General features: G+C 47.6%; 1 pseudogene; it reads left to right on the forward strand.

The window, feature by feature from the left end:
• Positions 1–11,665: 11,665 nt before the first annotated feature.
• On the forward strand, positions 11,666–11,784 carry LOC136659871 (5S ribosomal RNA; annotated as a pseudogene).
• The last annotated feature ends 2,820 nt before the right edge of the window (positions 11,785–14,604 follow it).

Genomic DNA, 14,604 nt, shown 5'->3' on the forward strand with positions numbered 1-14,604 from the left:
GCAGAGAATTCTGAATGCCCTCACCAAACTACAGTTCCCAGAATTCTGCTGAAGGAAGCTATAGCGAGATAGATGTAGATAAGCAGTATAGAGTTGCTCTGTTTGCCAGTAGGCACACACACAAGCACAATTTGTGTGTGTGGGTTGTGCAGATATACATTTGTGTACCCATGGGAAAAACAGACACACGGCAAGTATTTGATGTGTTTTTCAAGATTTCCCCCCAGATATTCCCTTTTGTTTGGCAATTGGCATGGATGTGTGGGGAAGGCTGTGCGTTTTATTCCCGGCCATTGAACTCATCTTAATATCACAATGTTACAGCTACAAATGTCAGCTCCTGACCTCCCGTTTCTTGCCCTCTGCTGTAATTTCAGCAACAGCTACAGGGGAGATTGGCAGTTTCGATACTCCCTCTAGGTTACTTCAATTAATTTGTTTAATATGCTACAGAAGGCCGTTGCATGAATGGCCACAGAGGCCATAAAACCTCAACATGACAAGCCGGCTCAGGCTCGTGATAGAGTGGCTTCATATTTCTTTCCCTTGTCCAGTCCAATGCACCTCCCCGTGTCCCAGTATACAGTATTTAGATTGATTGGAACCTGCACTGCCTGGGCAGAGCATCAGAGACAATCTGAAGCTGATGGCTGGGATCTAAAGAGGCCCTTAAGAACGAGTGAGAAAAGCGCAGCTCTTTGTGTGGCATCAGAAACAATGCATCACATATCCAGGGCTCTGAGGACAGACAAGGGCTTTCCCATCTTGGCAAGAAGGAACACAAGAAAATATAGCTGCTCTGCTTTCCAGCATCCTGTGACAAGTGCAGCTGTTTCTAAGGATCCCGGGACACATAGGAACTACATTTCCCCAGTACCCCAAGATACTGCTATAAATGCCTATTGCAAAGTATTATTAGGAGACCTCCCGACTGCTATTCCTTCATAAGTTTCACAAAGTGGGAGGGGAGTGACAGAGGCACCACTGCAGCAGCATCTCAAGTTTCTAGACTCTGATGATCATGACTCCTCTCTTGAGCAGTGGCTTGTAATCTTATCTTGAAAGGGGCAGCAATTAGGACCGAAGGACCAACTGACCTCCAGGCTGAAGCCTGGAGATCCCAGAGCTAGAGACTCCAGAGCCTGTGGCCTTTGAAGAATCAGCTCCTTCCACACTAAGAACTCTGCATTCACCCAAATCTGCCCACCAGCACCAACCACAAGTGAGGAGGAATATGATGGAGCAGAGAAATAGTGCAAGACTGCAGTGGGCTTCTTCTCCCAGGATGTAGTACTGAGTCTGGAGGGATCAGAGCTCTTCTACTCCTTGCCATTGTTGGAACAAATTGCTCCCTTGGGAGCTCTCCATGGTACATGGAAACCTGCCTTGGACCTCATGGATTCTTGCTTGCAGAACAGGATGTTGGTACACAGGGATAATGTCATTACCAGGTGACAGATCTAGGGGCCCAATCTGCTCTGGACTCCATCTGGAGTTGCACTCTGCAGACCTCATACAAATAAATCTGTTCAAATTATTTGGGACATACACACTGTTGTGGTTCTGTCCGTCGCTGTGTTGAATCTCTTCTGACTGTCACACGTCTGAGAAATGAAAACCCTATTTGCCAAGGATTGTATCTTGAGAATCCTCTCCCGCACCCCCCACCAGCCTTTCCTTGCTGGGTTCTAACTGGCTTGTTTGTTTGGTAATAAGCGATTCCTGCCCATCTCCGTTCTGGATAGTTTCTCACACCATTAAATGAAGTTCTGCTTTATTGATCTCTGTTTTTCCAATTTGAAGCCTGAAAAGTGATGAAGACATTTTCTTGTTTTCCCATGTACTCTTCCCTCCAGTTCCCCGCCCCTCCTCACCATCCCTGCTTCAGCTCATTTAGGTGACCTGTCCCCAGTTCCTCACTCTGGCTTGTGGTAATTGCTTCTTCAGAGTAATGTTATGTTGTAATGGCAGCCAGGTATCTACCTAGGTGCTCCTGTTGGGGTTGTTTACTTCCAATGGCAGGAAGAAGATGAGGTTGAAATGATCAAGTCATATTAACTGCTGAAAGTTGGTTCACGTATGATATCAGTTGCAAGGTCTCAATGTCACCAACTGTATGGGTTGTAGAAAGGACTGGGTGCAGTGGGAAGGTGCCCCAAAGGCCAAAGGGGTGCATATTTGTGGGAGGTTTCTAAAGACCTATTTACACGATTCATTACCCTAGGATAATAACCCCTGAACTTATTTGAACTTCAGGTTTGTTTACATGCACCCAAGAGGTCTTGGAGGATGGCATGAGCTGAAAGAGGAAAAGCAAGGATACCTGAAAGCATGGCTTCATGGTGGAAAAGAGTGCCACTTCTGGGTACTTAACATCCTTTCCTACCTGGGCTAATCGAGCGATTCAGGAGGAGGAGGAGGAGGACTTGGACAGCCTCCCACATTCAGAAACGGTGGAAAATTATTACAGGGGCTTTATATAAAGGTACATGCAATTTCAGAAAGGAATGTAAATGGAAGCATTCCCTGCCCCAAAGTGCATACAATCTAAACTTGTTTTTGTTTTTGACTTGAGAATACAAGTTGGTCTTTCTCAGGGCACAGGCAGTGTTGACTTCGTGGTGCAATTGGACTTCATTGTTGTTTAGGACACAACACAGGATATCAAAGGCCATACTTCTGAAACAAAAAGCAAGGACCCCTCTGATGCTAGGTCATATCCTGCCCTGCTTTATGAAAACTGACAGAGCAAAGATCCCAGTCTGGCAAAGTCTCTCTCTCTCTCTCTCTCTCTCTCTCTCTCTCTCTCTCTCTCTCTCTCAATAAACTGCCCATGTGTCCTCATTGATATGCATGGGATTTGGGGCAAGTATGGAGGCACTTGTAAACGTATGGAGTATCCCCTTCCCATTTTTATGAGATATCTTAAGTTAATGAAATTAAATGCCAAGTGCTCTGTTTGGAGGATGAACCTGAGGTCAGTCCTGCGGTGTTTGAAAGAGAAACCTTGACTGGAGGGTGCAGATCCATTGATTTAGGCCCCCAGTAGACAGCTGAATAGAGAGCATTGAACCATGAAAGTAAATTCTCATATTTCATTGTTAGAAGGTTAGCTGGTGCCTCCTAGGCTTTCAGTGATAATCACCAGCCAATTCTACACACACTCCCTCTCTCTTTTTTTTTCCTTGGGTGGGTTGATGGGGGACAAGAAAGGACTCTTCCTTTTGTGTATCAAGGAGCTTTTAGAAACCATGGCAGTTCTATGTGTATTATTTAGGTTGGAAGCAAATACGTATGATGGTGGAAGCAGGGCTGCATGGCAAATTCCCAAGATGTGACATGGTCACAAGAGGATTGCTTTAAATGACCCCCCCACCTCCCACTGAGGGATCCCTCTGGTTTTTCAAGTAGCTGTTAAAAAAAAAAATCAGAATTTCAGGCCTCCATGGGGAGTGTTGGAGATGTAAGGAATGTGGAGTTGGCCAGAGACTAGCCACACACCCATTCCATAACCCTGATAACAGGCATTAAATTGAGACAGAACAGGGAAGTTATTGTATGTTAAATAAATACTAATTGATTATTTTAAATATATGTGGCAAGGGTTTAACAGCCACGCAATGAACCTCTCGCCATTAATGGGGCTGTTAAATGTCAATTATTATGGTTTTATAATCAATTGATAGTTAAGAGGACTTAATTTTCTTTGCTGAGGTTCAATGGGTCAACATTCGTATGTATGCCAATACAAGTTGTGTGAGTGGGGAGGGAGAAAGGAAGTCTATTAACGTGTTTTACAGAATCAGTTGGCAAAGCTCTGCTTGAACTGTACCACTTCAGGCATGGACTGTACCACCAGCACTCACTGAATAGGGAATTAAGTGGAAGAGGGAGTGCGAAAGACAAGAGAGTGGTGGGTTCCTCTCTTCCACACTTCCCTTTCCACTCCATTCCTCTGTTCTTTTTTATATCTAGAGAAAAGGAGGAGGAGGAGCTGTGGAAACAAGCAAGCAGACCAAAGTGGGCATCCTCTGCCCATCTGCTACCCAAGACAACCTGTCAGATTTATAGATGGGCTGCCCTGACCCAGCAATAAAAACAGGACTTGCAGCATAGAAAAGTAGCCCATGAGAGAGAATGGGTCAGCTTAGTTTTCTCCCTTACATGCTATTTTTCTGCATGCAGGGAATATGGATTGAATAGATTTATGGGAGAGTGTTCAAAATGTACAAGCCGAACAAACCCCCCCCCCCCCAGTTCAAAATGAAATAGTCCAGGAAAAACTTTAGCGCTTGATACTGACTTTAAGAACTAAGCCAAGGAAAGTTAGTTTGGGTAGGTTATGAGGTTGTTTGTTAAACTCAGGAAAATGTCTTTCTGTCAACACGCTAGGATTGGAGTGATGTGGTCTTGTTAGTTCCGAAATTCTGCCTGAAGGACTAACTGGGTATGTGAGAGGAGATCAATAGAAGGACAAATTTCTGCTTTTTCCAATGTTTTTGTCAAAGCTCATACAGGGTTGCCCTGTCTCAGGGGCTGCCCTGAAGTGCTGACTTGGAGTCTTCTCCTCTGGAAAGTCCTTCTTCACGTTTGCCTTCACACCATGGTGAGTAGTTGCAGCTCAGTGGTAGAGCAGTTACTTTGCAGGCTCAAGGTCCCAGGTTCTGTCCCCTCTGGTTAGGTCTGGGAAAGACCCTACAGAACCAGTCAGTAGACAGTATAGATCTTGATAATGCTTATGGGGCCACTACTAAAGCAAAGTTGCCAGGTTTCAGTCATCCTTTGCCAGCACAAACAAGCTCCTCAGGGTCTTCTGGAAGAGAAGGAGCTCTCTAAATACAGGCTTTTCACAACAATCCATCTTTGCTGCCAGCCCTCAACAGAGCTCTTAGCATTTTCATGACAGACGGCATCTTTTGCAGAATGATAGTTTTGTTGTGGTTGACTGTCAGGTCCTGTTGGTGCTCCCCCACCCCAGTCCCAACACCATCTCCTTCAAAGAGCTGAAGGACCTTATAGTATTCCCAGTAGAGAAGAGGACCACAGGGCATCAACACCCTTGAGGATTGGCCACAGGTCACCCACCTGATGACAGCTAATCTAAGTAGGCTGGAATAGCAAGGGACCCAGTGCCCCACATCAAGGCTTCCATCTTTGCTCTGAACCCTCTGAGAACTCAGGAACAGAAGCAACCACCGGTCAAAGCTCAGATCTGGTGACTCAGTGCCCATTTGGCAACCGGAAGCTTCCCTCCATCTGATCTACTTGAGAGCAGGAGTCTAGCTGTGTGTAAGCACAAGATTGGGGTCCTGAGAAAATCCAGAAAGAAGGGAAACCTCCAAGTCCACTATAAAATGGTTGGTCCTTCACTGATCAGTGCTGGTGAAATTCCTTGCTTAGCTTTGCAGATTGACTCTGACTACAGCTCCTGGATGCTGGTGGACAGCTCTCGTGCAGGTCTTGATCTAACTGCTTAGTTCCTGCTGGACAGTTCCCTGGCTCATTCAGACCACCCTTCTCTGTTCTTGAGACTTCTGCACTGCTCAGAGCTGGTTGAAACAGACCAACCATTTTCAACCACTGTGCCATGGCACACTGGTGTGCCGCCAATGGTCCCTAGGTGTGCCGCGGGAGTTTGGTGGAGGGTAATTTATTAATAGGACCATTGGGGATATGAGCCCCCCCACCAACGGCAAAGTGTGCCTTGTCAATTTTAGTACCTTGTGCCTTGACAATTTTAGTACCTTGTCAGTGTGCCATGGGACGAAAAAGGTTGAAAATCACTGAAACAGACAATAAGAATTCAGGCTGAGTTGAAGTTATTCATCTGTTTAGTCTTCTCTATGACGAAACACTAACCTCATATGTTGGACCCTTGCTACGAACTAAAGTGTGATGTCCGAATGCTTCTCTCCCACCCCCCCCCCCCGAAATAGCAAGGAACAACTCCAAACCAATGGGATTGAGGAGATGTACATAATAAGGGGAGAAGCTTAGAGTCCTTTGCCCATATGCCTACTCTTCTGGCAGGGAGTCAGTGGGTGGAAGCAATGTTCCTGGCCCTCCTTCCTGGTTCCTGGTTATCTGGTTGTCAACTCAACCTATCCAAAGTTAGTTGATGAACTGACATTAAAGGAGCTAATAGTGGTGGGGTACTGAGTAGGTGTGAGCTGTTCCCATTGTAAAACATCAGTCCCACACTTCTCACTGATGAAACAGTACTTAGGTTTGATCTACTGCAGGGGTGTCCAAAGTTTTTGGCAGGAGGGCCACATCAGCTCTCTGACACTGTGTCGGGGCCAGGGAAAAAAAGAATTAATTTACATTTAAAATTTGAATAAATTTACATGTTTACATAAATGAATATATTAAAGATGAACTTATATGAATGAATGAAGGTCTTGCGATAGCTCAAGGCCTATAAAAGGCCTTGTACAAAGCAAGACTGGCCTTTTGTTTGCTGCCGCTACTGCATCACAGACATGAAACAGCTAAGCAGTGGAGGGAGCCCTCATTCCACAGCTCACGCGAGAGGTCAACTGTCGCCCTCACGCTGAAATCAGTTGCGTTGGGCCAGAGCGGGCCCCAACAAATCTCCAGAGGGCCAGAGTCTCATTGGAGACAGGGGGCTCCCTGAGGGCCACATTGAGAGGCCTTGAGGGCTGCAAGTGGCCCCAGGGCCGGGGTTTGGGCAGCCCTGATCTACTGGATGGCTCTGGAAGAAGATAACTTAAAACATCAGGTGGCTCTAACACCTTCTTATGAGGGAAACCCACAGCATTTGGGGCTTCTTTTTAGTTGAGAAAAAAAGCTGGCTAAGGGGGAGGGGACATGATGGAGGTGTATGAAATCATGCATGATGTGGAAAAAGTGGATAGCGAGAAGTTCCTCCCCCCATAACACTAGAAGCAGGAGTCCGATGAAACCGATAAGAGGCTTAGGTGGGTCAAAACGAAGGATTTCTTCACCCAGTGCATCATTAATGTGGAACTCCTTGCCACAGGATGTGGTGACGGCATCTGGCCTGGATGCCTTTAAAAGGGGATTGGACAAGTTTCTGGAGGAAAAATCCATTACGGGGTACAAGCCATGATGTGTATGCGCAACCTCCTGATTTTAGAAATGGGCTCTGTCAGAAGGCCAGATGCAAGGGAGGGCACCAGGATGAGATCTCTTGTTATCTGGTGTGCTCCCTGGGGCATTTGGTGGGCCGCTGTGAGATACAGGAAGCTGGACTAGATGGGCCTATGGCCTGATCCAGTGGGGCTGTTCTTATGTTCTTATGTAATCTATGGAACTTGCTGCCACAAGACATGGGGATGGCCTCAGGTTTGGATGGCTTTAAGGGGGGATTAAACACATTCATGGAGGACAAGTTTATCTGTGGCTACTATTCAGGATGGCTATGTGCTACCTCTGGGTTCTGTGGCAGTATGCCCCTGAATACCAGTTGTAGGGAAGCCAAGGTGGGAGAAATAGCCCTTTCTTGCTTGCTTGTGGACTTTCCAGAATGGGCCACTGGATGTTGGACTAGATGGGCCATTGGTCTGATCCAGCAGGGCTCTTCTTATGTAGCATTGTTGTGGTTGAAAGAACAAAGGGAAAAAGTATTGTGGGGGAATTAGCATCCTTTTTCACCTTTAACTTGCAAAAAGCACCAACCGCAAACAGCCACCAGTGTTTTCCACCGCTCTACTTTTTATGAGCTGCATCTTCAATTAAAAGCACCAGGTAACTGCTGGGGAATGTTTGTGGTTTTAAATAATTGAATGGAAAATGAAGACCAAGCCTCTCGGAACGGATCGGTTCCAAAGGGGAGGGGTGGGCACAAAGATGCAAGATGAGAACGGATTGTAAAAATTTGAAAACCGTCCAATAGAGATGCTTTGTGTTGCAAAACAGGCCGTTCCTGGATGCTCATTTGGGTATCAGGCCTGTGGACAAGTGTGTGTGTCTTTGTGGCAGGAGTCCTTCAGGATCCCCAGAGGAGGTTCTTTTCCCACTCTTGGTATCATAGATGCCAGCCACTGATCCTGGGACCTTCTGCATGCAAAGCAGGTGAGCTGCAGTTCATGACTCTCAATGGACCATCCTGATGAGCAGGAATCTGGAGTGAAGGGCAGGGCTGCTCAACTGCAGACTTCTGGGACCTTTTATAGCTGCAAGGAGCTTAGGGTGGTGTATATGGTACCTCCCCTCCTTTAGTCCTCACAACAACCCTGTGAGGTACGTGAGGCTGAGAGAGAGAGAAAGACAGAGTGACTGGCTCACGGTCACCCAGGAAGCTTCATGGCTAAGTAGTGATCTGAACCAGGATCTTCCAGGTCCAACACCAGAAACATTAAGTTCTGAATCTTAGTTGCAGGGGAGCAAAACTGGTCGAGGGCTTCTGCCTTCATCTCCTGCTTGGGGATCGATTTGGGGGAGAGTATGCCAGGCTCCACATCTGATATTCAGAGGGATTGTGCCTGAGAATGAGGAGGTTGCATTTATCAATAACTGTTGTTAGGCAGATTCTTCTTGAATTTCATTCAGCCTTCTTTTTAAAAAAGTAACTTTTTTACAGCTGCAACGCAGCCCCGAGGTAAGGGTACAAATGTTCTCATATCTTGGAGGCCTCTGTGACTGCCCCCACCACCACCACAGGAAGTAGTGTATGCCCCACTGGCATGGCTGCACTGACACTGGAAAATTGGATAGGATTGGGCCCTATGTCTTGTGGCAGTGAATTCCTTAATTAGGACTGATGTGAAGACATGTTTCTTTATGTATGTCCTGAAACAATGGCCAATAAATCAGTGACATGCAATCAGCGTAGGCAGGGCCTCACCTAACCCAGCAAGAGGGGGGGGGGAAGCAAAGGACCCCACAAGTTTAAAAAAATGTTCATTTTGTCTTTCCCAAACTGCTCCTTTCTGCTCCAGCTCAGTCTGTTTAAAGCAGCGTCCACCAAACCACGGCCCGAGGGCTGGCGCGATGCTGAATCTCTCTCCACTGTGAGCAGCGCTTACCGTTCTGCCGCACATAACCATTTGGGCAGTCACGTCTGCCCGGAAATCCAGGCACAAAGCCTGCTGGGACAGTGGACTACAGACGCGACTGCCCAGATGGTCATGCCTCCGTTTTGCTGTAGTGGTCCGGAATGGCCTCGAAGGGGAGGAGGAGGGGTTGCTTACACTCCGCGGTGGGGTGCCATGCAAAACTCAGTGCTTTGCCCCCCAGGCTATGTTACTGCCCCCCTGGATCATGGACCTATGGTTCCCACAGAGTGTTCTGTATTGCTGATGGAAACTTGTTTGCTGCTCTCTCTGTGCTCTGTGTGTGTGTGTGTGTGTGTGTGTGTGTGTGTGTGTGTGTGTGTGTGTGTGTGTTTAGATGGCTTTGGATTTTTAAAAAAGCCCACCGCTCTCCGGTCAGCGAGTGATGTTCCAGACCTGTTCTGACAAGGCTGGTTGTATATTTACAGTTGGTGGGAGAGAAGGCTTCATCAATCTTCCGACTTTGGAAGGGACAGGCCCGTTCCCATGAGCACCTGCTCCAGGAGAACAGCTGAACTGTGACTTTCCAGGGAACTGGCTGTAAATTTTAGCCGTTCCCTTCCTGCAGGCTACGCCAGGCTGGAGGTTTTTAACCTTCCCCGGCTGGCAGACGTCCCGGGAATCAGCTTAAAGTGCAGAGACTTGGGCTCTTTTTAATTAACCTTTTCTTTCCCACTGCAGGTGCTTTGCAGATTCTTAACACTCAAGGGGGGGGGGAGGAAACAGTGGAGAGATGGATCTGGGGCCTTCCATTTCTCCTACGATCAAACAGGAGACACAATCAACTGTTTCCTCTCCACTTGTGCCACTCAGTTAATGCAGGGTCTGTTTATTTATTATGAACACCCTTTTTGAACAAGGATCCAGGATGGCTGGAAAACAGTGAAAATAATCATAAAATCTCCGTGTACACAATTGGCAGCAAGGTAAAAACCACCCAGTTGGCCTGATCCATTAAGGGCACAATCCTAACAGCACCCTGAGCCAGTGCAAGTCCCTTGTGCCAGCCCAGGAGGATCGCAAACATGCCATAAGACACGTTTGTGCCTCTTTGAGAGTCGGCTGGGCTGATGTACGGTTGTGCGCCAGCCTGTGGAGCTGAATCCAGCCTTTGCACCGACATGGGGAAGGAACCCCGCGTCTACTGAGCTCGGCTGATGCAAGGCTGTGGGTTGGGTGGGGAGGAGGTGGGCGGGAGGCATTCTGGGGCAGGGGGAGGGCAGGCAGAGGGTGGTCCTGGGAGCGGGCAGGCAGGGAGTGGGAGGCAGGGCTGGGACACCTCAGGGGGTGGCTCAAGTCTGAGGAGGTCCATAGGGGCTGCAGTGGTTTAAGCCCCATCCCAGGTTGGACAAGCCCCCAGTGGCTCCTCGGGGCTACACCAGCAACAGAGGAGGTGTAGCTCTGAGGCAGTGGTGTTGCTAGGAGGTGCATCTAATTCACATGGGATGTGTGTGACACCACTACTAGCCAAAATGATTAAAATCTTAAATGATTTTAAAATGATTAAAATCCAGCAGGGCAGGGCAATGGTGCATTACCATGTGCATAGCTTGGGGCGTTGCCAAGCCCACTGCATGGGAGGAAGTCCATCATGGATTGTGATACGCTGGCCTCCCTCATCAGGTGAATCAAACACTAGTGACACCGCTGTTTCCAGGCTGTTGCTGTGATCTCTGCAGAAGCTCCAGAGATCTCTGCTGGCACTGATAAGTTGGTGGGGTGTGTGCATTGTGGGCATCTCTCCAGACTGGCAGAATGGGCAGCAAAATGGCAGATGCGTTTCAATGTCAATAAGTGTAAAGTCATGCACATTGGAGCAAAAAATAAAAACTTCACATATTTGCAACCTTCAGTCTCGAAAGACTCTGGTATCGCGCTCTGAATGGTGGTTCTGGAACAGCGTCTAGTGTGGCTGAAAAGGCCAATCCAGGAGTGACAATCCCTTCCACACCGGGAGCAAGTGCAGTCTGTCCTTGGTCTGTATTGTGCCTGTTGCGTTGTGGAGACGGTACAACATTTTTGTCTTTTTGGTGAATGGGTAATATAGGGATATGACATATATTTAGTATAGAGCTGGTGTAGCACTGTGGCTGGGGGTCTAGCAGCCCGATCCTACGGCCAGGAAATGTCAGCGTATTGCCAGGTACACTGGTGCAAAGACAGCCCCACCCATAGTGGAAAGTCTTCTGCTGGCGGTGGCTGTACCGCTGCTAGTGTAAAAGCCGGAAAGCAGAGGGGTGCCGACCAGCCACTGATGCAACCCTGCCAGCAGAGAGGTGAGAAAGGGGTGGGGAGTGGGGCAGGATGGGGTGGGATGTGCCAGAGCAGGAAACTCCTAGATCCTGAACACACACACCCCACCGCGGCTCCTCAGAGCTGCACCAGAAACAGACAGCCACAGCTCTGAGGAGTCCCACTGGAGACTATGCGGTGGGTGGGTTGAACGGTGGTATCCCACCTCTTTGAGGTGGCAGGCCTTGTGGCCCTGCACTCTCTGCACAATGGCTGCCTAGGATTGGGCTGTAAGATGCAGCTGTGAAACAGGGACTTCCCCAATTTGAATCTTGCCTCTGCCATGAAATCTGTCCAGGCAAGCCAAACCCTCTCTGTGATTTTGCCCCTTTGTTGCTGATGCCACTGTTACCCTGCACATGCCTGATCTCGTCTGATCTTGGAAGCTAAGCAGGGTCAGGCCTGGTTAGTACTTGGATGGGAGACCGCCTGGGAATACCAGGTGCTGTAGGCTTATACCATGATCTCGGAAGCTAAGCAGGGTCAGGCCTGGTTAGTACTTGGATGGGAGACCGCCTGGGAATACCGGGTGCTGTAGGCTTATACCCTAGTCTTTCGAGACTGAAGGTTGCCAACCATTTGCTGATGCTCCTGTAACTCTTGTTACAGGTGGGGGAGATGGTGGTGGTGATGCTGTGGTATCCTTGTGTCATGGTGTGTGTGTGTGTGCATTGTCTTTGGGGCATCTCTCCATGTTTGGGAATGGTTGCTGTGTTGCTTATTCCTAGTGGCTTCCAAGAGGTTGTCCCTCCAGCATTGGCCGTTCATTGCATCTGCACCTGCCCCCACCCCCTGGTCAGTTCACCCTGGTATAAGGAGGGTCTCTATGTCACCTATAAAAATACTTTAAAAAATCTGGGAACAATTTATATTATAATTTAGTCTGTTACATGATTTCTACCCCCCCCACCACCACCAATTGTGCATGATCAGGATTTGAATCCAGGTCTCCCCAGTCAAGTCAAGCCTGACACTCCATGTACGACACTTCAGGGAACATCAAGTCTGTGCGGATGTGCAGGATCAGGTTCTCAAGCGTTGGCTTCCTTCAGGATCTATCATAAAGAAGAGAAGTGGGTTTTAAACCTCACTTAAAATAATAAAATTATCCTTGAAGGGAAAAGTTTCAGATATATATATATATTCTCCTCCACCCAAGAAGAGGAATAATGGCCTCTCTAATTTAAAAGGTGCTCTGTTTTGGCAAAGTGTGCCAGCAAATCCATTTCACAGAATTACATTTTATCTGCCCCTAAAAAAATGATCATTTTCACAAAATGCCTCTCCTTTTTTTTTATGAGCTCTCGTGTCCTGCCGAGCATCCGAAACCCAGTGCCAATATGCCCAATCGAAGAAAATCTATTGGGGGGATAACAAGGGGCACCCATTAATAACAGTGGTGCAGAAGATCGTAGAGAAATACGTATGGCAGTTAAATTGCTTTCCCTTTCAACAGAGCCGGCTTCCACTTTGACTTCCGTTGACCGCGGCTCTTCGAAATATACTTTCTCGTGGGTGGGGTCAGCACCTTTAAATCGGCAAAGCAGAGACGGTCTTGGGAGAGCTAGTGACACGCTGTGCGTTCGAGGCAGCTGAGTGCGTATACGGGCATAGGTACTGAAAGGATACTGGGGGCTGCCCCATCCATGAAGCTGTTGCTTCTGGTGGTGGATTTGGGAGAAGGTCCTGCTGCCTGCCTGCAGCCCCCCTGGATTTAAAAAGGGAAAAAATGCATCACCTGGTGAGTAGGCCAGTGCATCACCCCCCTGATGGACATCCTCCCATGCAATGGGTGTGGCAATGCTCCAAGTTGTGGACATGGTGATGTACCATTGCCCCGCCCTGCTGGTTTTTTGGCTAGAACTTTTGGCAGAGTAGGGATATTTCAACGTGGTTTGTTTCACTGAGTGAAATTACCCATTGAATAATATAAAATATGATTGTAATTCAAAAATACCGATACTTGAAAATTTTTCGCTAGTAGTGGTGTCCCCCCCTGTCCGCGTCACCCGGTGCGGCCCACACTCCCTGCACGCCTCTAGTGACACCACTGAGTAAACATGCTGCCCATATGTAATGTTCATGAATAGGCAGCCACAGCTGACTTATACAGTGGGCCCTCCTTATCCATGGGCTAAGGATTTGTGGATTTCAGCATCTACAGAGTGTCATGTCCAGGAGGCCTTCTGAGGAGGCCGGGAGGTGGCACACAACCTCTGGAGGGCCTGGTGCAGCCCAAGGTGTGTCCCTGTGGTGCCATATCCCTCACTCCCACAGATTTAATTATCTGTGGAATGTGGTATCTGCAGGGAGTTCTGGAATGGATCCTCCATGGATACCAGGACCACTGTATAACATATAGTGTGTCAGAGAAGTTAGTATGTGTGTGTCAGTATGACAATCATAATATGATTTTATGTATGACAGTTGTATGATTGTATGACAAACAGTCTGTACTGCAATACAAGAAGCTGAGCTTCTTGGAAGAAACATGACTGACACCTATTTCACCAATCTGTGATCAGAGCAAATAGATTTTTGCACAGACGTTCAAGAGAACATTTGTGACATCTCTACCAAAAACCACTGTACACTGTAGTCATTGTAAAGGTTGTGTTCATCAGCCTTGGAGCTGGAAAAATGGTGTATTTGATCTAACAACTGCTGGCCAAAATCTCTTGTGAAATGGAGGGACAGAAGGCACTGGAAAAATCTCCGAACCAAATGGTCACAAGTTGGGGGCCAGGAATACAATTTTTAAAAAGTCTGGGCTTTAGTGAAAAAGAGGCACTTGTGGCTTGGAAAAGAACGGGGCTTTGTGAATCACTCTTATAGCAGCAAAATAATTAAAAGTTAGGGTTTCAATTAAGAGGGGTGTGTGTGTGTGTGTGTGTGTGTGTGTGTGTGTGTGTGTGTGTGAGAGAGAGAGAGAGAGAGAGAGAGAGAGATGCATAAATGAAAAGCTGTGCCAAGAAAGGAAGACGATATCAGACAGAAGACTGTGAGGTGACTACAAAAAAAGAGTGAGACGAGCTAGCTTAAAGAGATGATTTACATGAATGGCTATAGCAGTGATTTTCAACCTTTTTCATCTCACGGCACACTAACAAGGCACTAAAATGGTCGAAGCACACCATCAGTTTTTTAACAACTGACAAGGCACACCATGCTGTCAATGGGGGCACACATCCCCCATTGGCCCTGCTAATAAATGACCCTCTCCCAAATTCCCGCGGCACACCTAGTGACCATTTGTGGCACACCAGTGTGCCAT

This window comes from Tiliqua scincoides, chromosome 8 (assembly GCF_035046505.1).
Source record: "Tiliqua scincoides isolate rTilSci1 chromosome 8, rTilSci1.hap2, whole genome shotgun sequence".
NCBI classification, from domain to species: Eukaryota; Metazoa; Chordata; class Lepidosauria; order Squamata; family Scincidae; genus Tiliqua; species Tiliqua scincoides.